Genomic DNA, 23,592 nt, shown 5'->3' with positions numbered 1-23,592 from the left:
TGGGGTGCGGGGGTGCAAGGGGGCCCATGGGGCTGCTGTGGGCTAGTGCAGGAGGCAAGCCTTGCTGTAAAGGAAGGACTTTGCCCAGGAAAGTTTTTAGTTGCTGCTAGCCATGGGGAGTGGGGACAAAGGTGTACAGGAGAAACCCTTGGATTTTCTGCCTTCTGGATGTCTTCTGTCCTGGGCATTTTCTTCTTTCCACCTGGTCTCTTTGCCAATCAAATAACAGAGTCATGTCCCATTCCCAAGGGGTGCCAGCATCTCCCCCCACCAGGAGGTGGGCAGCAGCCCTTGGTGGGGAGGTGGAGGCCAGCTGGGGCAGCAGAGCTGCCTCCCCACTCCCGCACCTCCTTCCCTCCCGGCAGCCCTCCTGTTTTCCTTGGCGCAGGCCACAGGATGTGATGCTTGTTTCCTCCTGTTGATGCAGGCGCAGGGAAGGGGCCCAAAGGGGATGGTGGGCTTTGCATGAAGTGTTGCTCAGTGAGTGAAAAGCTCCCCAGCTCAAGGCTTGCCGCAGACCACTGGATGTTAGTCAGCATGGGAAGAGCTGGTTGATCCAGTTCCTCATTGGGTCGTTCAGTTTTTCCACTGCAGAGGTGGACAGACAGACAGATGGACAGACAAATGTAGACGGCAAAGCGGGGTTGCTAGGAAAGCTTTATGTAAGCGGCTCTCGGCCGGCAGCTGACAGTGCAGCAAGTGTTCAGCTCCCAGAGCTCCACATCAAACCTGGCAGCACATCAAAACCTCTGTTTCATAACCCACTAGAAATAGGATTTTCTAGCAGCGCCAAGAGGACTCGCCTTGTTGTGCAGGGACCTGGGATTTTACCAGTTGTTAATGGTTAACTAGTCAATGCCCTAAAAAATTCTGTAGTGCCCTTCCCCATGATGAAGTACGTGATTTTACCAGGCACTGCTGCCATGCCACCCTGGTCCACCTGTCAATAACATAACTCTGGAGTTAATTAGCAATTAACAGCAACCAAATAATTGCAGAATCAGCTGTGAGAAGAGAGGCCATGATGCTGTGAGTAACTTTCCCAGGAGGGAACTGTCCTCCGCAGGATGTGTAAGCCTGTCTGCAGAGGGACCAAGGCAGGAGTGGGGGCTTCCCCAGGGAAGCACAGATTTCCCGAGGTAGAGATTTCATGGGAAGCAGAAGGCACCAAGAAGCAAAACTGATGTACCTCAATCCTGACACCTTAACCCCCGTGCAGTGGTGACCCTCACCTGCCCACTCCAGATGAAGAGGCTGGGCTGTATCTGGTGGGCTCCTCTGGCTCCCTCCTCTGAGGGAGCAAGGCAAGAGCCAGCCGTGTTTTGCAGTGCAGGACAAAGCTCCTGGAGTGCTTTGCAGAGCAGAGCTGGGGCTTTGGCTGTGGGGAAGGGGCTTGCTGCAGTGCTGGAGGGCAGAGAAACCAGAGCTCTGCTCACATTCCCTGCCTGCTAGCAAAAAACCCCAAGAGCCGCTCTGCTCCCAAGCACCAAGGGACATGGTTGTGTGCTCCCACCCAGGCCTCTCCCCATCCTGGCTCCATGCTGAGATGTGCTGATGGCACAGGAAAGGCACTTACATTTTTTTCAGACATGGAAAAAGCACTGAGTGCATTAGATACATAGATTCATGGAGATGGAAAACACTCAAGTATTCATCTTATTCACTACTCTCTTCTTGCTGATGAAGAGTTATCCCCTCTTGGACATGATCCAGTATTTTGTCCAGCCTTATTTCCAGTGATTCAAGTGATGGGGCTTCCTTTGGGAAACTTCGTCACTGCCTAATGCACTTTGCTGTTAGGAAGTGCATCTTGCCCTGCATTTGGCTTCAGCAGCTTGTCTCTAGGCTCTAGGCTTGCTTCCCAACGTGCCAGCTGCTTGTGGGCTCCTGATTCCTCTAGGCAAACTAGATGTCTTGGATTCACTTCTCTATCTCTGTGGGTCAGTCTTAATCCTTTAATAATTTACTGCTTTCCTCTTCTTGCTGCCATCTGCCCCACACTGGCCTGGTTCTGCCATACACGGGCAAAGTGTCTCTGGGTGGAGCAAGCCTCCCTGGTGCTGGGCTGAGGCTCCATGGGCTGGGATGGCAGTGGCTGCCTGACAGCTATGTGCTTCTCCAGCTCTGGGCCAGGGAGTGTGAGCTCAGTGGCTGGCACAGGAAAGCACAGCTGGAGGGATGCTCTATTTAACACCAACTACTAATGGCCTGAAGGGGTTGTTCTGGCCAAGTAGGACTGCTGAGGCATAGAAACACCCTGGCTACAACGAGCCTTTCCCTTGGCCACACTCCCTGCATAGGAGCAGGAGAGAGGGTTGGGTGAAGGAACCTCTCAGTGCAACTCCAAAAGGGCAAACAGCCCGATTAGTGTGAGCAGGGCGTTCTCGACGCTGTCCCCCCGAGGAGCATCACCAGCGCAGTTCCAGGATGCCTTATACCCAGCTGGGTGCCTGAGCTGGATGGAGCAAAAACTTCCTGCGTAGTCAAAATAGCTGGATTGGCCCAAGTTATATCCCTGAGGGTACCTCATGTAAAGAAGTCTCTTTTCCTCCATCACATTCGCAGAACTGGTGTGAGCACCCCTTGTCTTTCATGGAAGTTACGATCTGCAGCTGATTCTCATGTGATTGTCCTCCTCTGTCTGGAGGTGCAGGGGTGTACCTGTCCCTCACCCACCACCTTGAATTGACCCCACAGAAATACATTTTTGTGGTCACATTCCAAGTCCCTTTTTGTCCTCTCATCCTATTTCCCTTCTTTTGTGTCCCTGTACTTGCAGCTCCTCGGTACAGAGCCAAAGGGGCCATGAGCGCCTCCGCCCTGTGCTCCCAACCGCAGCGGGAGCGCGTCCCGGTCCTCGCTCCCCACCGGCTCCTCCGTCCCCTCGCACTCTGCACCCCCTCTGCCTCAGGCATTGGTCACAGTGCTCAGCACAGCTTGGCCTGGGTCAGATGCCTGCATTCCTCCTCGCCCTGGGACCCAGCGCTCTTCCTCTCTTTTTGTTTCCTTTTGTTTATGGTACTCAATCCAGCTCTCAGGCCATGCGCAAATGCTCTGCTCTTGGCCAAGTTGAATTCCTTTCAAGGAAGATTGCACAAGAGTTCAGGGCTGGTGCTCGGAGCCAGGCCTGCTGGGCTGGATGTTTTGTTCTCTCGGCCCCGGTCCTGCTGGAGGACCTGCTGGCATGAACTCCCGCCAAAGCGGAGTCAGCAGGATGCTTCACGGGCTGCCTGGCTGGGAGGAGCCAGAGCAGCAGTCCTGTGAGGTCAGGGACAGGCTTTGCAAATTCAGTTAAAAAAAAATAAAAATAAAATAAAAGAGAGCAAGTTTGTTTGGGACACTGCTCTTTGTTAAAACCATGCGGATTGATGGTAAACCCAGCTTCCTTCAGGTGTAAATCTTCTTGTTGCAGTGTCACACTGGGGCTGGGCAGTAAAAGCTGTACTGGCTGTGGTAGAGGAGCCAGGCTCTGAGTGGTGAGGAAGGTTTGACAAGCTGAAATAGCTCCCTCCAAGTCAAAGGGGGTGAGGTGGCAGGGGGTGAGGTGGTGACAGCTGTGGCTGTGTCCAGGATCCTGAACCTCCTTCCCTTGGCTCAGGGCTGGGGTTCACAGTCTGGCTGGCTTTTGGTGAGGGAAGGCACTTGACTCTCAAGCACAGGTTGTATTTCAAGTGATGTGAAATCCTTGCTCCAAAGGTTTAAAAAAGCTGCAGGCGAGTAGTAAAAAAAAAAAAAAAAACCTTTTTTTTTTTTTAATGGTTCCTAACTTTTTTTGAAGCCGGGTTTGTTATGTTTGGTTGTATGGTCTGTCTTTGTTGACCTTGTCAACAAAGATATCAGCAAAGAGATGATATGGGAATACTTGGAAAAATCTAATCTATCTGCACGAGCAGGCTGCAGTAGGGTGGACCCTGTGAGAGTAAGCTGACCTGCTGAGCCTCTGTCAATTATTTTTGAAAAATCACTGGGAAAAGTGAAGCTTGAGGGCACAGGAGGTTCCTCAGCAGCTTATGCTGAGATGTTGAAGTGCCTCGGGACACCCATTGCCATCACAACTAAGAAATTTTGTTTACTTTCCTTTACAGGACCTCCCCGCTTTGAAGGAATTTGGAGTGACTTAAAATCCCTTGGCAAATCTCTGTCTTTCTCAGAGGTGGGATTCATCTCAGCTGACTGTAGAAGTGTGAAAGTCACACAATGATCCAAGCTGATCATCCTTTCTCTTCTCTCACAGCATAAGGAGCAACAGGCATCTCACACACACATGTATATTTATGTTCAGTGGGGCAAATCTTTTGCTGGAAGTGCCCACCTCCTCTATGGAGCATAATGGGAACCTGGGAGTTTTGGTTAGCCACAGCTGTCCACTTTAGAGAAGAGGAGCACTAAATGGTATGTCCTGCCCTGGAGAACAGGCTGATTTTTGGTCCTTTGGAGCTGCAGAGGAGGTGCTTGGTGACTTAGGGTGGTCATGCAATGACACACAATTCTTTCTCTGGCTCCTAGCTTCTAGCACAGCTTCTTGGCTGTTGGCAATCTCATAAAAAACCCTGATGAATGCAAAGATGCAGCTCCTGAATAATTCTCACTTCCATCAGTTTCATTTGAGAACATGGCAATATTCTTTCCATACTTTACAGTTTAACATAATGCTGATAAATGATACGACAACGATAAATTTTCATTTTATTTAAAGCTGTTTATCATCCATATCTGTTATGGAAAGTCATCAATTATGCAAAAAGCATGAATGTTTAAATAGCCCCTAAAGTGTCTCTATTAATGGATTGTATGTTATGTATTCTTTACTCCTTGCTTGTGCACACACTGGAGAGGCTTCTCCACTAAGTATCATTTTTGCACAAAGAGCCTGAAAAATGGAACTTGACAGGGGAATCTTAGACAAGCTGGAGGCTTGTTGCAAAATGTGATAGAGCCATAAAAATTCCACATTCTTGGGAAAATCCCTCAGAGCTTGAAGCTGGGTCTGAATCAGAGGAGCAGTGAACTAGATGGATGCAGTGTATCCGGGGTCAAAAAGCCACGCTCTGTGGCTTGCCTGAAGTCCCCTTCCATAGCTTTGCCAGGGCCTCTCAGTGAAGGGGAAATAAATGGGTCCTTCATAAACTCTCATTAGCAGAGGGGTCCACACTGTTCACAGCCCAGTGATTTTTCCAGTCTGTGGTCCTTCCTAAAAGCCACAGGAGCTGAATCCCAACAACTGGCATGTATGTGGACGGCAAAGACTTGTGGCTTGCAAAGGTGTGCTCCTGCTCTAGAGTGAAGGAGCAAGATGGATGAAATGACCGAGATGTCATAAGTCAGGTGATACTGCTCATCTCTGAGTTCGCACAGCGACCTCTTTGCCACAGAGGGCCAGATTCTGCTGGCCGGCAGTGTCTTTGGAGCCACCTTGCATTAAGACCAGTGTAACTGGCAGCCTGTTTTGGCATGTGCATTAAATCACGGGAATGGGGAGCTCTTACAGCAAGGAACACAGGTCAGGGAGCGAATATCAAACAGAGACCCTGTAAAGGAGTTGAGGATGTTGGCATCTTGAATCTCTTCTTTCTTTCCTTTCAAGATGCTGGGGGGACAAAAAGAGTTAAAGTAAGGAAATTAGATCACAAAACCAAATTAACTAAACAGTAGTGCCCTGGCCCAATGCTGATCTCACACATGGTGTGCCAGCAAACCCCGAGAAGCCCAGCACACATCTGGGTGTTTCTGGGGCGGCTCTGTCCATTCAGGCCTGCCAGGGTGTTGGAGGGGGCCCGCAGCTGCCAGAGCACTCAGCAGCGTGCGACAGGAAAGGGAGAGCTTTCTCACACGTCCCACACAAGAGCTTGATTGTGGGGGTTGCTGACGGGTGACCTCCCTGTGCCACCGGTGCTGGGCTGCTGGTTCCTCTGGCACAGGCATCCACCAGGAGACTTTCTGCTCTTGCATTACAATGCCTGCAGCGTTGTAAGTGTCCTGTGTCTGCTGAAGACTCAGGTACTCAAACATCTCCCTGAAGTAATTAGTTGTGTTTTTAAATTACTTACAACCTATGTAGTGCTGTAGGGGATGTGACAAAGGAGGGAGCATGAAGCCTGCAGAGTGGGAAGTACGGTGGCATCTGCTATTTTTAAACATGCCACATAAGGTCACCTCCACAGTATGCCCACACTCAGCACCAGTGTCTACCACCCACCTGCCCTTTATGACACTTGATAGTCTTTGCCATGAAATCTTTAATTTTCTTTCTTTCTTCCTTCCCCCTTGTTGCCATCCAGAGATACCCTTTACACCGCCGTGCACCCTTAAGCCAAGTGAGCAATAACGCAGGAGAGGACTTGCAGCCATTGTGCCTTCAAGCAGTGCATGAAAGGCCTGGGATCAAAGGCTGCCTACATCCAGCACTAGAAGGGTTGCAGTGACACATTAGTAGGACTTTTTTTTTTTTTTCCCTTCCAGTTCAAACAGCCACACAAATTTTCCATTTTCAGCTTCTATTTTTTCCCTAGGTTCATGGGATGAAGATGAATGCCCTCTGAATCCTGGCTTCTTCTGTGGCAGACAGTGCCTCTCACTGCTTTTGTCCTGATCCAACCTGGCTGTCACAAAGCTCACTGTGGCTCTTCTACCCAGTGCTCTGACTGTTGGGCTGGTCCAGAACAGCTCTGCCAGAGAGGGACCTTCTGCTTTACAGTCATGAGCAAATCAGTTTCTCTTGTGCCATACAGAGAAATGTTATTGTGTTTTTGTAGCTTTCTCCTGTACACGGGGATGAAGAGAGAGCGGTTCCCTTGGGCAACTGCCCATGGCACTCAGCATCTCAGTACCTATCTGTGCATGTCATCGTCTCTGTTTTTCACCTTCTCTGCTGGACACACTCTCCAGTGCATCCTGGGATCATGCCTGTCTTTCCATAACTGCATCCTATTGGTGCCCAAAATAATTAACTACCAGCGTGTCCTTTTCCCCTTCAGCCAGTTCCAGATGAGCTCCCAGTTCACAGTGTCAGTTCTCGCTGTTAATCCATAAACTATAACCTTTACATTGGGTACTTTTCATCGTAATTAGATTGCTATTACAAGATGTTATTTCCTGCAGCTAAACAAGACTTGCCTTACTTAAGCAGCCAGCCCCAGGTGACGTTTAGTTGTAACCTTAGTGTTAAACTCTGTGCTTGCCCGCCGTTCTTTCAAAGCCTCCAGTCCACCACGCCATAGCCTGTACTTATCTTGACATGACACATTAGCAATCATCCGTAGCTCTCTGGCAGGGAGACCCAGCCTTGTCCTGCAGGATGAAAGGCCTCTTCCAAGGACCCACTCTTTTCATGAAGAGAAGAATAAAACCAGGATGGCTCCAAGTCAGGTCACCCTGACGGCAGCGTTAAGCACACTACCTGCTCTGGTGCAAGCTGGGGTGGAAAACAAAGGCACAACAGACCAAGGAAGGTCATTAACAACAATTTGATTGGATTACACATCTAAACCCAGGACTCTTTGTTTGATGATTTTTATTTTGTGCTGAGAAGGAAAGCAACCTTACACATAATAGAGCGGTGCTGGGTTCTGAAAGGTGTTGCCTCTCACATAAAGCAGCAGTAATGCTTCCTAAATCCACCTGTATCTTGGTTGAGTGTTCATTTGCCCTTGCTCTCACCACTGCCATTCCCTGTGGTTAAAAATGTTGGTATGCAGGAAAAGTTTCCTCTGACAGTGAGAAGTCTGCGCCACCCCCCTGCCTGAGCCCAGTGGCTGCTTTGATGCCACAAGAGCATGACAGTAAGAGAAATGCCTGGGGAAGTGAATCAATAGCGGCAGGCTGGCCAGCTGCAGGGTGAGGATGGGGTAAATTGCTGGAAGAAACTTTCCCAGCCACCGGAGGAGTTGGGAGAACAATGCGGAGAAGAGGATGTGAGGCACTTCCCGCCTCTGGCCAGCCCTGTGCCAAGGAGTGCCGCAGCCTCCAGTGCTATCTTTGTCCCCCTGTCATCCTCTGGAGGCGGCTGTTGCTGTTGGCTGTGGGTTTCTACCCTCGTTGTTTCTTTCAGCTCTCTCTCAGAGATCTAACTGTCACTGCAAAACAAGGGGACTGTTTTTCGCAACCTTTCTGGCTGGCATCCACTCACCCTGTCCAAAGCAGCTCTCTGGGCCAGACTGGGAGTGCGCTGGGTCCTCTCTAAGACCTGGCTGGTAGAGCAGTGTCAATTCTTTTTTCTTTTTCCCATCTTTTTTTTCCATCCTCCTGTTTCTGAGAGATGGATATAGTGGATTTCTTGTTTGTTCTGCTTTTGCATCACATTTCTCTATTACCAACTACTTGAATCTCCCTATCTATTTCCTGCAGAGCTGCTTCTCTCTGCAATATTCAAGTGCCTTTTGCAAGTGAAAAAAAAAAAAAACAAACCCAAAATCAAAAAGCAACCAAATAACCCAGCCCTGTGATTTTCCTCCCTGCTACCAGGAAACAGGTTTGTTTGTTTTTTAATGAATGCAAAAGAATGCAGATAGCTGTGAGGAAAAGCTTGGGCAAGGAGTTCAGCACTTTATTTAGGCTCCCCCATGTATATCAGCTGAGCCCAGCAGGAGACAAAGCCAGAGCTGGATGTTATTTCAGGAGAAGCCAGGTCTTTCATGGTTGAGACATAGTACTGTCCCTGGAGGGAAACTCTGGGCTCCTGTTGTGCCTGGGTGTTTTGAGCAGAAGAAGGTCAAGGAATTTCAGCAATGCTGCTTTTTTTCTCTGTCTTCCTGGCTCATTGTAGCAGGTTTCCCCAGGGCTGCCCACTGCCACTGTGACAAGTTTGAGGGGCTTCACACCCTTCTGCCTGGCCTGGTATTTCTCAGTGCTCTGGTGCCAGACATTTTTGGCTGCACGTGACTGGAGATAGAACAGGGAGATCCGTGGCACGATGTGAGGGATGGACGGTGCGCAGAGGTGCTGGGGACTTTGCCACTTATGCCACGTGGGCAAGGCAGCCAGCCTGGGTGGCACAGGCTGAGCACCAATAACAGGTTCATTCCAGCTGTGTGCTTGCTGGAAACAATGGACTGAAATCCGGCCTCACTGATGTCCACACCAAAAAGAAAAAAATCCCAAAGTGATGTGGAGATAAAGCACATCACTTCTCTTGACTTACTGCTTGTCACTTCATGCTATTTAGTCTTAGGTGTTTCTACCTTACTACAAGTCAAATTTCAGTCTTGAATCATCACTTTAGCATGAAAAGAAGAAATGCATTACTTAGAGCAAGATGCTTAGATTTCTAATTTAATTCAAATAGCATATATATTGCATATTTATAGCATATATAAAGCAGATTTTGGCCATGGCTCTTTGCTAAATTCAGCACAGATTCAGGTTTGGTCAGACTGAAACAACATTTTTCAGTGCATAAAATATTAATTGCACTTTCTTTACCTGGCCCTAGCCACGATATGGTGTGAATCACATCTTTGGGATACCTCAGTAGTTAAAGGCACATTTGTTCTTTGGTACCAAGCAGCTCTAAGACAGGTCATGTCTAGTTCCAATCCTGACATTCATTTTTCTGTGAAGACCATACTTCTTCCTTAGTCATACAGGATTTTTGCTTCTTTCAAAGTATGTCTTTTGTAGCAGATTTTTATGCAGATTTTTATGCAAGAATGTATTACTAGGTTGTTTTCTATTGATGCAGAGAAATCTTCCATGCAATTTGCATCCCATTAACAGCTTCATAAGAGATGATCCTGATTCGAATGGCTCTGCACAATATGCCAATACAGCCAAACACGGAAGGGATTATGGAGTGCATTGCTCTTATACCCACAGAATGGTTCATATGTTCAAGAGAGGCATTGACTCATCTGACACCTAAGGTTAGTCCTAAGAGTTACTACAACTGATATTTTTCAGCAGTCCTTGGTCTGTGTTTTATCTCCTGCTGGTTTCCATCTCAATTTTTTTGTGCTGGTAGCAGAAGCAGAAGAGGACCCCCAGTCTGCAGCCTTGCATGTGAGCGTCCAGCGCAGCCTGATGGGTGGATGCTGCTGGATTCCACAAAAGTACTGCTGTTACATCATTTCTCTAGTGCTGGAATAGCAGCAGAGGCTGCCCTGGGGCACATATAGGTGCTAGCCAGTGTCCCTGCCACTGACACCTTCCTGGTGGCATATTTACAGCCTGTGCTTTTCCTGGAGGAAAGGCCAGGTGTCTATGCTGAGCCTTTCAGACCTGCTGCCCATCTTTGATGCTGCTGGCACGATGTAGGTCAGTGGGCACACTTACCAGCTGTGGAGGGTGAATAACTCTCTCCCCCAGTGTCAAAGTTTCAGTCCTTAGCCTTGAGGGGTTTTACTGAATTTTGTAAATAGGGTACTGGAAGTGAAGAGCAAAGCTGAGGAGCTGGCCTCATGCTGCCTGAGACCCTACTGCAATGGGGTATCTGCATGGGGAAACAGCCCTGAGCTGTGGAGTGGCTTCTGCTCCCATCTCTCAGAGAAAATATTTGTACACTGTTTTTTAGAAAAGTAATGTCTGTGAGGGATGAGGTGGTGGAGGAACAAAACTGGTGGGAAGCAAGTTTGGAGGAGAGAGGTAGGATGGTGTGAGAGGGAAAAATTACACCCTTAGAAGCTCCTGCAGCACCAGGCCAGCATCTATGGATTTTGCCTTAATCAACACAAGTCTATTAGGATTGCCCTTCGTAAAGAATACTTTAGCAAAATTATTTTAATGACAAGTTTTCGTTATTTTCATTTCAAGTTTTTGAAACCTGAAACTCAGGACTGTTTTGGATTATGGTTCAGGCCACAACACTTACAAGTCAAATGTTGTGCTCCTCAGTATAGCTTCCTTTAGCTACACTTTTATTTCTTTGGGACCTTCTGTTAATTCTCTCTAATGTTTTCCACCATGGCACTGCAATGCCTGCCCTGACACTGGAGGCTTTTATATTCACTGGATGCAGTTAGGATCAACATGCACATGCAGACAGGGTCAGAGCTTCTGGGGTGGCTTTCTGGGGGATTTCAGGCAGGTGATGCAGGTTTCATTTAGGACATTGGCTGTGTGCAGATGCCTTCAGGCTTTGGGGAGCAGAGAGCTTCAGGACTGCTTTTGGTTAAAAGACAAAGTGCTATGCCCAAGGCTGAGGCCTTGACCAGTTACAAAGAATCACAGAATCATAGGCTGCTTTGGGCTGGAAGGGATCTTTAAGATCATCCAGTTCCAGCCCCCTCTGCCAGGAGCAGGAACACCTTCCACACCTTTGAGACCAGGTTGCCCAAACACGTCTGTTTGCAGTGTCACCTCCTATCACGCCTGCAAGGGAGGTAAATGTTTGCACTGTCATAACATTTCTCCTGCCAGAGCTTCCTGCCTGGGGATGCTGCAGCATTTTCTGCAGGGCACACCGCCTTGTGTGGGGGCGTGTGAGATCTCATCCAACAAAAGTACAGCTAGGCAATGTTTTATGTATCTGACATATATGACAATGCATACTGCAGCAAGGAGCTCAGTGTCAAGTCAGTACACAGTTAACAAGAACCTAGCAAATGGTAAAACAAGTGAACATACCCACGTCAGACTGTTCTACACAGTGCATCATCACATCCAAGGCATAAGTTCAAGGCACCCGGCCTGCAGCACTTATTTAAAAATGCGGTGTGAGGTTTTTACCTGTGCCCTGACCCCCCTCCTTAGATTATCTTTGGGTGTTTAAGGTCAGGAGGCACCTTTCTAGGCACTTATTCTGCTGTGCCAGTAGGAGACTGGGTCATGAGAAGACAGAAATTAATTAATCTGGTGAAGGAAGAAATGAATGCCAAGGATACAAATGGGATTGCTGAGGACTACCAGAGCTGCTGCTTTGCATTTTACTTGAGCTGAGAGGCAGTTTCCTTTTCCTGTGTCGAGTGCTCAGCTTTGTGGCCAGCCAGGCAAATGTACGACACTGATTTCGGGTGATGAAGTGTGGAAGTCTAGAGTGGCAAGTTGAGAGTCCTGGGAAGAGACCAAGGCCAGAGGGGAAGACATTGGTAAGCAGAGAGGGCTACAAAACCACATGATATAAAACACTGGGAAAGACTTTAAGGAGAGAGCTGTATTTCTAGACATCTAAGGAAAGGCAGAGAGCTGTAGGGGTTGGGGGTATTACAGCCAAAGAGGCCTTTGAGGCAAGGATTTCTTCTAAGAGCAGGAAGCACTTGCAACACTAGGACAGTCCCTAAAGGATACCAAAGAGGAGGATATTGTCAAGGTAACAGAGGACAAAGAGTGAGTGTGAGTATTCAGAGCCATTGGTGTTACTCAGTAAGCTGCAAGAGGAAACCTGTAGCAGCAGATTCCCAAAAGCTTGCAACAAGATATGACTTCTGTCCATGGCACAACACCAGGTAGGCTGCAAGCAAATTCTAATGTCACCCCATAATATTACACTGGCTCAATTGACACTGAGTTTATGTCTTCCTGTTGCCCTCTTTCTTCTGACCAAAACTATTTCATTAAAGATACAATTACTCTGATTGGTTTGGTCGTCCCCACTGAAGAATGGCCTTCAGTATTGGAGATGTTCAGATGCAAGCAGTGAGTTGAATCCCAAAGACTATCCACTCCTGGAAATTGTTAGTAGGCTGGAAGCCTACTCTGGTGCTCTGATTTAAGACTCTAGTAGCCCAGATGGACTTAAAAATGAGATTATTCCCTTCCTGTTTATATGCTAGATAATCACTATCATGTCTTCCTAGCCCCTACACTGTGGTACAGGCTAACAGGCTTTTTTGGGTTTAGACTATTCAGCCTTTTCCACTCAGCACCATTTCTGGATCATTGCCATTGCTCTCCTTTGCACTTTCTGCAATCAGCTCAATCTCTCTGAACTACAGTGGCCAAAACTGCAGAGATTACTTCAAACAAAGCCTTGACAACACAGACACCAGGGAGAGAATGGTTTCCTGTTTGTCACAAGCTGCACTTCTGTTTGTTCATCTCATTAGAGCACTTTCATTTTTTACTGCAGCATGACCATGCTCATTCATGTTGAGCTGACATTCCTAGATCTTCTTCTCAGAACTGCTGCTGTGCTGGTTGTTCCCCAGCTGGTCTTGTAGTCCATGATGATGCCTATAAAAACCAGAGCTCCATTTGTCCGTTCTGAATGCGCTTCGCTTCCCATCCCTCTACCTCAATTGTCAAGATTGTTTTGCATTCTCCTCCTGTTCTCCAAAGTGCTTGCTCTTCATAGTGTCCTGTGCTAATTTAATAAGTGTTCCCTGCTCTTGTTTCTTTTTTTTTTTTAAAGATATTAATGAAAATACTGTGTGCTGCCAGACACAAAACAGATGGCTTCAGACTTCATTTGATACATACTGCCTGTTTGACAGTGAAACATTTATAACTGCTCTTAGTCTGGTTTTCCAACCAGCTGTACACTCTTCTAATAGCAGGTTCTTCAAAGCTGTGCTTCTTTGCTTGGTTTATGAAAGTGTCAGGTGAGACAAAGGCAAAAGCTGCACTAAAATCAAGATCTAAGACCTACTCTAGAAGGAAATTAGATTGATTTGATGTGATTTGTTCTTGTCAAATCAGTACTCACTGTTCTTCATCTGCTTGTTTTCTTCTGGGTGCTGGAAAATAGTTTATCCAATAACCACTTCCAGTAATTTTCCAGGAATTGAAATTAATCTGTCTGGTCTCTGATTCCTGGTTCCTCCTGCCTGTCCTTCCCTTTTTGTGGCAGGTGCTAGATGTGCCTTTCCCAGTGTGCAGAAACACACGCCCCCATCCCTGACTTCCATGCTGATGGTGCTGAGTGGGCTTCAGCTGCTTTACCTGTCATGGCAGAAGACTTTTAGGGCTTGCCAGTTGGAATATGACTGACTTGTTTAGACACTGTCTGACCTCCTTGTTCTTTCTTGAAGCCAGTATTCTTACCCTTGGACTGCTCATGCTGTTGTCTTAAACGAGGCACTTTTGAGCCAAAACTGAAGGTAAAAATATCAAACCCTTTTGATATTTGACATCATCAGCTCAGTGTCTGCTTCTCTTTGTGAAACCCAGCTCTTTCTTTGGCTCTCCTGCTGCTATTAGTGCACTTCACGCCCACTGTTTGTTGCATCACTTGCATCTTCATGTTGTTCCTCCCCGCTTATGCTGCTCTTTCATACTTACTAACGTGACCTAGTTCCACTTTCTGTGAGCTTCCTCTGCACTTTTGAAACTAACGAAGCACTCATGACTTAGCCAGTTGATACCTTACTATCTTCCCTCTGCACTCGTGCTAACTTGCCCCAGTAGAGAGGCTCACTGTTGTGATGTGCCTTTCAAACGACTTCCTTAGGGCACTGCCAACTTCCCAAATGTTCTTTCTGCCTTGGATTTGTTCCTCTGGGCTTGTGTGTACTAACACTTTGAGTTAGCCAAAGTCTGTCTCAAAGTCCACTGTTTTGTCTTTGTGGGGTTTTGTTTTCTGCCTCCTTTTCTAGAAATCATGCCTTCTAATACTTCAAGATAACTCTTACACCACTTGCTTGTCACCATCACCTGCAAAATCAGTTCTCCTGTTTTAATTAGAATAAAAACTTTCAGAGAGGATGGCCAAGAAGTAGCTAGACAGATGGCAGCTGCAGTCAGTTCAGGGAAGGGCATAGACAGAGTACCAGAATAGAGCCAGACAGAGAGGACCCTGCATATTTAGCACTTAAAATTACTTGCCTATGAACTTGTTTCCAGGAGATGTGGCTAACAGTAGTGGAAATATTTGTGTTGTTTGTGTAAAACATGACCAGTAAAAGTGTGTTATTAAAATACTTTCTCAGTTCTGTTTGTCTGTGTTAGGATGGTTTTATGGTCTTTGCACAGTAAGAAGGCTTAGGCCTTACTAGCATACAGTTAATCTTCTTTATTCAGTTATGCATTGACAATAAAATGTGGTTTTAAACACAGAGATTCAGGCCAAGCAGAGCTGTTTTGTCTTCATTGCATCCATCAATGAGCCAGACCCTCCAGCCTCTCAATGGCCAACCAAGACACATCTGGCCTTCAAGACCAGATTAATCTTTTCCAGACAGCTTTTTCCAGTGCACAGTGTGCACTGCTCCTGGTAATGTCTCACTCTAGCTGCATTAGCACTAGAAAAGCTTTCTTTTCTTATGAAAAACTTTCTTAAGAAAAACTCCAAGCCAAAAACTACCTTTTTGGAGCTGCTTATCCTCTCTTCTCTGCTGCCATCCCACCCAAGCTGACCCTCATCCATCCTGGGACTGTCCCTGGGTGCCTGCCCCTGTGCTTTTCTGGGAAAGCTTTCCTGAGTGGGGTGAAGGCAAGTTGGCTTTTGGCTGTTATCTGTGGCCCTGGCGTGTTCCTGCTGACATCCCTTCAGGTACTGAGAGATTGGCCAGCAGGGTGTCTGGTAACTGCTGCAAGTTATTTTAATAACATTATTGATTTCATTACTTCACTGTAGTTTTGCTTCCCTACATCAACCTTGGCATCAGGGGTGAAGTAGCAGCTAGTTAATGCAGTATAAATGGTGTTTCTTTCTGAGGCATCCTGAACTAAACAGAGCTCCTAAAGCTCCCATGGATATCTGCCCAGAAGCTGGGATGGTTGCTAAAGGAGCTGCTGACTTTAATGCTCCAAACAACCATGTGAGCCCAACTTTGTAACTGATTCCTCTTGATATAATCATATAAAAAGAAAACAACTCTTCCACTATTGTAAAAGAGCTATGATGATACATCCACAGCGGGTATCCTTGCAAGCAGTCTGATTTCTGTTCTTTGTCTAGCAATTGTTGGTGTGACCTGTCCTACGATGGTTGCTCTTTGAGTCATAGGAAGCTCCTTGGGAAAGTGCAGAGACCTTCAGACCTCAGGGAGAATGAACCGATCCCAAGTGTTTGACTGGGTGAACCCACGGTGCTAACGCTGCACATTCTCCTACTCGGATGGGTCTCAAAAAACCAGTTTCTCATAAAAAAGAAAAAAAGCCCAAATTTACAAAATGCTGTCACAGTGCATGCTTCTTTTATGATTAACTCAGAATCAATTCTCATCAGTTGGAGAACACTCCTGGTCATGCTCTTGGTCTTTGGATCAGACTGTACAATGCTTAAAAGCACTGTAAAAAAGGTGGGAAGATTTGGAAGACTTCCCTGTAAAGACATGGATGGGTAATGTATTTATTTTCTAAATACATACCCAGAGGCTTAGACAACTGGTATATTTGCATCAGCCTACTCTTATTAAAAGAAATCACACTGCTGGAAGCAGAGAACCCCCTGAACCTATAGCTCATCTTCCCTGAAGTAAAATCAAAAGTAGCAGTGCCAACTCATCGTTTCCTAAAACAAAGCATCTATTAAAAGTAACTCACCTGAGGGAAAAGCATGTTGTAACAGATAGTCTTTCCACTGCTGCTCTGAGAACAGCCAGGGGCCCAAACCCCTGCACCTACCCCCCACTGCTCAGATCTCCTGCTTTGCCAGGAGAGCACTGAAAGCCACAGGTCAGTCCCAGGACTCATCCTGCTATTAACATGTTTGCAGAAGTAGCTGGAGAGACAATTTACGCCACCTCTTCCCTACTGTTTTTTTTTTTTTGTTCCTGTAATTCAGTTTGTGTCCATCCTGAAGAATTAGTCCACCAAAGAGCTTACCTTGTAGGAAACTGAAGAATGCTAGAGAGAAATTAAGTCCTAGTTAACAAATATAAAAACAAACAGCTCAGTGATGTGCAATACGAGTTCCAAATTTACATTTAGAACCTTTCAAACGAAACCATGAAGATGAGGCCTAACTTGGGTAACATTGATTAGAATGAAAAGCCAGCATGGAAAAATCCTGACTGAAATTGCATTTGAAAATGCTTTCATAAAAATAAGAATCATAAGAAGTGAGCTGGAATATAAACCAAATTTTGCAATAGTACTTTACAAATTGTCTGGATTTTGAAAGGATGCAGAGTGCATGCTAAGATCAGCTGCCTGCCCAGACGATTTTATAATAAATGGCATTACGTTTTTCATCCCCAGCACAATCTCCAGCCATACAGTACTTTTATTTATTACGTGAGTGTTCAGCTGCAATGACAGCTGAAGTGAGGAAGGAAATGGCTTCAAGAACATGGGAAGAATCCCATAAGGTTAAGGGAGTGAAATGGGGAAAGACAATTTAAAGTACAGGTGGTGATGTAAATTATTGAACATTTGAAATGTTTACCCTTGGTAATTTTAATCACATTGTGAAAGCAGTCACTCATGCTTTTGTGAGGCACTTGATTTACTGGAAGCTTTATGCCATCAATTGCAGCTCAGGAGCCAGCCCTGCACTCAGGGTGCAGCAGCACACTGAGCTGGCTCAGAGCCACTACTGCCAGACACCCACCACCATAAAAATAGCAGCAATCATCCAAACTGGGGCACTGGTGCCCAGAAGCACTGAAGTTGACCCATGAATTCTATGTGGACCCCAGAGAGCATCCTGAAAGCCATCCCTACCTCCAAGGAGATGTGCTCACCTGCAGAGCTGTGCTGGGCTGAAGGCTTGGGGTTGGTGTTTGGGTCTTCTTTGCTCTTCTTTTGCTTCTTTGCTTGTGCAGGGAATGAGCTGAGCATGTCTCAGTGTGCAGCATCTCTGACTCTTTCCAGACATGCCTGCTGGGGTCTGGCCACCTCCTGGGTGTGCTGCTCCAGGGCCAGGGCTATGGATTTGCTCCCTCAGCCTCCAAGGACATGTGGACTGTGGAGAGATAGCCTGGGAATGAAGTTGGTTTTGACATATCCCATGGAAATTGTGCCTACAGAGAGCTGGAAGGGCACCTCAGGGTGCTCTCTGCAAGATGAGTATTGTCAGACACAGAGCTGCTTTACAGATTTGGTAACATTTCCATCCACACTGATTCCACCTCTTGCTGGTCTTATCTGACTTATCTTGCCACTGTATTTGGAGATTTCACTTGTCTTCGTTATCTAAAAAGAACTAAATTATTTTCCTGGATGCTATTTCTTACCAAGAAAAGAGTTGTTGACTCAACTCACATTGTTAGCAAATGCTATCAAAATCATCCACAGTATATCATAACGAACACAGAGGTGATCTCGGCAAAAAAGGGTTGGGATAAGCAGGTGATATTTCAGTGTGATTAAATCATGAACAGATCTAATACCTGTCCAATGACTGGATCTCATTTACAATAGGCAAGATTTGGGTGCCCTGCCAGAGCCGATGACAAACTTTTCCTCACCCATTTATTTTCTTTTTTTTTTTCTTCTTTTTCCCCCTCAATTTCCCCTTAATTCCCCTTAGCTGGATTTCCTGAAACTATGTGCTGGATCTTTTGCTGGGAGTTTTGTCTTTGTCATTACTGATCTTAAATGTTCGGCATTTGAACCACTCACTCTGTCTGAACCCAATTTCAGCTATTAACAGAGATATATTGTGGCATAAATGCAGTACTCTTGTTGGGGCAGCTTTTTGCCTTTTTCCTGAAACGGATTTAGCAGATCCATAGGCTGAAGGATTTCCTCTTTACTCTGTCATCAGGGTACTTTACAAGGAAATCCTTCCCTTCCATTGGACTTCCCAGTGAGGTCCATGCTCCCATTTCTGTTCCCTGAGGGGTGACCATAAGGCGATGAAAAAGGTGGTGTGACTGGGCACCACTCTCTCAAACAACCTCCTGCCCACACACCAAATTCCCCTTGTTGTCAGTCAGTGCAATTACCATGATATAAACATTGTCCTGAACGCTATTAAAAATGCAAATAATGTCCGTCCAGCCTGTGAGGAATGGTGAATAAGCAGTTCCTCTGCAGCCCACTTCCTCCTGGCCCCAGCGTGTGTTGTGCAGATGATGCTCTGCTGTGACACGTTTGTGAGCTCTCAAAGTTGCATCTATTCTTTCTTAATCTAAGCAATGAAGCTGCAGACTTAGAACATAACAGCCATTTAGAAACTCTATGACTTTCCCTAACTGTCTGTAACAGTTTCAAGATAAGTCATTCAAAAAAGAATTACTTTAAACTGAGACTGCTTTAAACCAGACCTTTGTACTTCTTGTTTTTACTTTTATCTTGGCACAGATGCTTACCCTCTCTCCAGCTTCTTTGTAGAGTTCATTATGCAAAGGCAAAGAAGCTACACTAACATTGTAATTTTGCTTGGCAAGGTGAGCCACAAAACATATGCTGTGTCATGCCTTTTTATTACTGTGCAAGAATTGCCAAAGCAGCCTAAAGGAGGAATCAAGGACACAATCGTTGTGAGGAAAAGAGGAAACGGTCCAGTTTTACAACACTCAGGCTTGTAACCACTTGCGGTAGAGAGTTTCAGAACTGGTTTAATTTTAAATTATTTTCTTACCAACTGACAACAGCTTTGAAGTGACTGGTGTTTAACACCACCACTGAGTCTGATCCACACTGAGTCATTTTTCAGGGCCTGGAGATCCAAGCCCTACCTGCGAAGCGGGCGCTGTGTAGGCTGGGACTGCCCCGTCCTCTCCCTGCTCCAGGAGATGGCAGATCTAGAGCCAGCCCAAGCCAAAGGAGAAAGACAGCCCCCTTGAGCAGGCACTGACATCCCTTTTCCACCACAGGGAGGATGGCATGTCGTACCTTATTCTGGTCATGCTCCAAGAGCAAAACCTGCACTTCCCAGTCTAGACAACCTGTAATCAGGCAAGGGAAGAGCAGGCAAAGGGAACAATTAATGGGTGTGATCTCAGCCTCTTGCAGCCTGCCTTAAAAACCTCCAAGGACTGGTTTTATGAGTGGGCATCTGTGGGAGCATACCCACGGTTCCTCTGGGGGCAGCCCATGCCATGAGTGCCTCACTCCTGCTCCCTTCCCATCCAGTGCTTTCACTTGAAGGGGATCAAGGAAATTATGTGGCTGGAAAATAACTCAAAATGTAAATTATTCTTAACTAGGTCCCAGATGTGACCCTCCATGCCACTCCTGAACAGGGCTCGGCATGAGCAAGAAGTTTGAGAGGGGAAGAAGGAAGGCAGTTTTCACTATCACAAAATGTCCCCTTGCAATAGCTCCCAAGTACTTTGGTTGCAATTCCTCCAAGCCCATCTGAAACTTCAGAAACAGTTTGAAAGAAGCAGCTGTGTGGAAGGAGGCCTGGTGCCCCCAATGGGAGCAAACCCCAGGCACAACCACTGGCTGCCCACCCACCTCACAGCTGCTGCCCGTTCTCCACCAAGGGTAGGTAGGGGTGCCAGGAAAGCACAGGGCGGCAACAGCAAAGGGCACAACTCCCTTCACCGCTTGTTCCCAGATTTGGTGAACCTTTGGAAGGCAGAAGGAGGAGAAGAGGAAGGGATATTCATATTACAGCATACAAAAGAGGTAATGAAAGTGTGGCAATGCCAGTCACTCACTGCATGCCACGGAATCACAGGGCAGCCTCACCCTTTTTGTTGAGGCCAGGGTGTTCTTTGTGTAGAGGGAAGCAGGAACCACCCCAGCCAGACCCTCCCCCCACCCCCTGCAGGGAAGCAGGAAAGCAGGAACCACCTCAGCCAGATCCTCCCTGCCTCCAGCCACTGCAGGCTGGCCCAGGACAGGGGGATTGGTGGAGGGAGATGCGATGGGGGATGTCTCTGCAGGTCATTGCTGATCTGTCAACACAGGCTGAGTCAGGCTCAACGAGACACTTCTATGAGCTGGGAAAACATCCAAAAAGGAGAAGTGGTGATGTTTGCCTCCTCAGTCAGTTTGCTCACCATTAGTGTTTTCCTACTTCCCTGTTCTAATTAAACACTGTATGTCAGTCTTCAAAGAAGTGGTAACCAGCTTGAGGCAAATGCCAGTGGGAAAGGGACAAGGCAAGAATGCCTTGAGAAATACTTCAGCACCAGGCTTGCTCTCACGCTGCTGATGGCCAGCCCTCCCTGCTTAAAAGCAATGGTGCCTGTGAAGTGCAGACATGCAGGGAGCCATGGACAGGTTTGCAAGTCAGAGCTCAGAGAAGGAGAGCAGAGCAACACCAGTGTGCTGGGAATAAAAGACAGGTTTCCTCAGAGACGCAAACGAAACCTCGCTGGTCCACTTAGAGCTACTCTCAACACCACATATGGCAGGTGTCTGAAGCAAGGCAGTGACACTAAACATGTCCCTTCAAAGGACAAAACGGAGAAGAATCTTTCCAGCTATCAGCTTTTCGTAACTCAGACAAAATGTCAGAGAGGCTTCTTTGATTGGCCTGCCCTTCTCCTCCCAGGGGAGGACACGGAAGGGACACTGGCCCCTGGGACGGGAGACGTGCTACATGCAGCACCCATTGTCAGCACATTTGCTCTGACAGCCACCCTGGCCTCTGTGGATTTTGGAAAAAAAGTGACCACTGCGGAAATCTGTCACTAAAATTTAATATCCTGTTGTCTGTGAGAATGCAGTCCTTTTGGGAAATTCAGTCCTGGCCGTTAAAAATAAAGCAGCTGTGTGGAAACAGTGAGACAAACAGCTCTGCCCTGTGCACCCAAACCAGCATGCCTGGAGTCCTCAAAGTCCAGTTGTACTCAGCCCAGATCAAGTCCATTCCCCACAGGAGAGCTGTTCTGGAAGCTACTTGGAAATGCATCCCAGCAGAGCAGTATCACCCACAGCATTTACCTGTGGTTGATGTGGAGTTACAGTGACATGAGACTTCCCTATGGCTGCACCAGGCTATTTTAAATTCGAGGCAGGCATAAGGCATGTGACAGTACATGTTGTTCATGTGGGGAAACTCTTTCATTAATATTCATGCCTTGGGACTGGCCTAGGGTAGACAGTTTTTTTTGAGCATGCAACACATTTAAAATGCAGGGTTGCCTTTAATGCCTGGAACATTGATGCAGCTGAAATCATTGGTTCACCTGAAATCAGACCTTCACAGAAACCCCATTTCCTCCGAGCACCAACAGACTTATTTGTTACGGGCAGAAATATTCTTGATCTTCAGTCAACAAAGGCTAATCTCTCTCATAGTGAAAGAAAAAGTAAAACCTCAAGAAGCTGCAGGATGTGTGCAAGTTAATTTTTATATGTAAACAGTTATTTGAACCAACACAGTGGTATAAAAACACATCTCTACCCTCCTTTTGCTCCGGAAACACAGTTTAGAGGATTTAGAGGAGTGTGGGTCTCCAGGCCACACTGTCCGTAATTGATACAGGGTTGCCTCAGAAGTGACACATGTCCCCACGGCCTGCACTGCTGTGGTACCTGTGGCTGCAGCAGGAGGCTGCGGTGCCCGAACTGCAGCAGCTGGCTCCTGCAGCAGCACAGCTGCCCGCTGGCTGGCCTGGCAGGGCAGGGCTGCTGCGGGGCGGGCAGCTGTGTGCAGCCCCAGTGCAGGCACTGCAGGCACTCGGGGCAGGAGCTGCGTGCCCCTCATGCCAAGTTGTCTCTGCCTGTGAGTCACAGCCCTGACTCATGAGCTGCTGTGGATTAAGCTGTAATTTGAAGATGTTGCCGCCTACATCTGTCTGCACTGCTCCTCTCCCGGAGGTGGCAGAAACAAACAGTCGTAGAGTCATCCCAAAAATTCAGCCAGACATGCTAGTTCAAACCCCAGGTGAGGGCAGGTTAGGGTAGTGAGCAGGTGAGCACACACCTTGCAGCAATAAACCCGGGGAAGGAGGTTTCCATCCCACTCAGGGGCTGGAAGATATGTGCTGCTCCCGCCTGCCAGCTCCCTGCCATGACTCTCACATCTGCCCGTGCCCAAACCCCTTGCCTGGCCCCAGCACCTCATGGAAAGGTCTCTCTGCTCACCCCACACACCACAGGGGTCCTCTAGCACCAGAAACAGGGGCAAGTGTTTGTCAAATGCATGTGTTAATGCTCTAAGAATCATGAGCACCAGTTCTCTTGCCATTTGCATTGTTTTGGAAAATTAGCTATATTTGGACCCAAGAGCTAGAAACATTTGTAGAGACATATATTTAACTGAAATAACCAATTAAACTAAAATTGCTTTGATTTAAGTGAAAATTCAGACAAGTGGTAGAACCCAGGACAAGACTGAGGACTGAGGATTATTTGTGAACTCCCAGGCACATTTCTGCTGGAAGAGCCAAAATTCTGTACCATGTGCTTATTCTGGCTCTCAATTTTTTTTTTTTCCCTGGCATTAAACCACCTGTTGGAAGACAAGCCGTGCCTTATCCAGCATAAAGGCAGCCAGCACACTTGTCAACAATTTCTGAACAAATGGAAGCATGCATTTGTACAGGATCAGCACTTTGCACCAGGAAGTCACCGTGTTTGTGATATTTTGTTGGAAGCCATAAAGCCACACTTTTTTTCTTCTATCAGCAGCTCACGTGTGCAATGCCTTCACTAAAATGGTTTAACTTCGGCCCTTTGATTAGAGCAGCACAACCCCTTCCCACAGGCCAGTCCTCGGCTTTGGGTTAGTCATTGCTTTTGGTTTACACACAGGAATTGTATCTGATGCGGGAGCAGATAAGCAATGCATCTGCTCAGTCATATTTCCCCAGCGTCTCTCCCTTTGTTCTTTTGCCTTTTATCTGCCGAGTTCTCTCTGCAGACATCCCTGCCCTTGCCCTGCCACTTTTCCCTTCTTTTCTAAGCTGGCCCTTGCCCACCTCCGCTTCT

Source organism: Haemorhous mexicanus, chromosome 3 (genome assembly GCF_027477595.1).
Source record: "Haemorhous mexicanus isolate bHaeMex1 chromosome 3, bHaeMex1.pri, whole genome shotgun sequence".
Lineage (NCBI taxonomy): Eukaryota > Metazoa > Chordata > Aves > Passeriformes > Fringillidae > Haemorhous > Haemorhous mexicanus.
The sequence above is the reverse complement of the archived record's forward strand: the minus strand, read 5'-3'. Positions refer to the sequence as shown.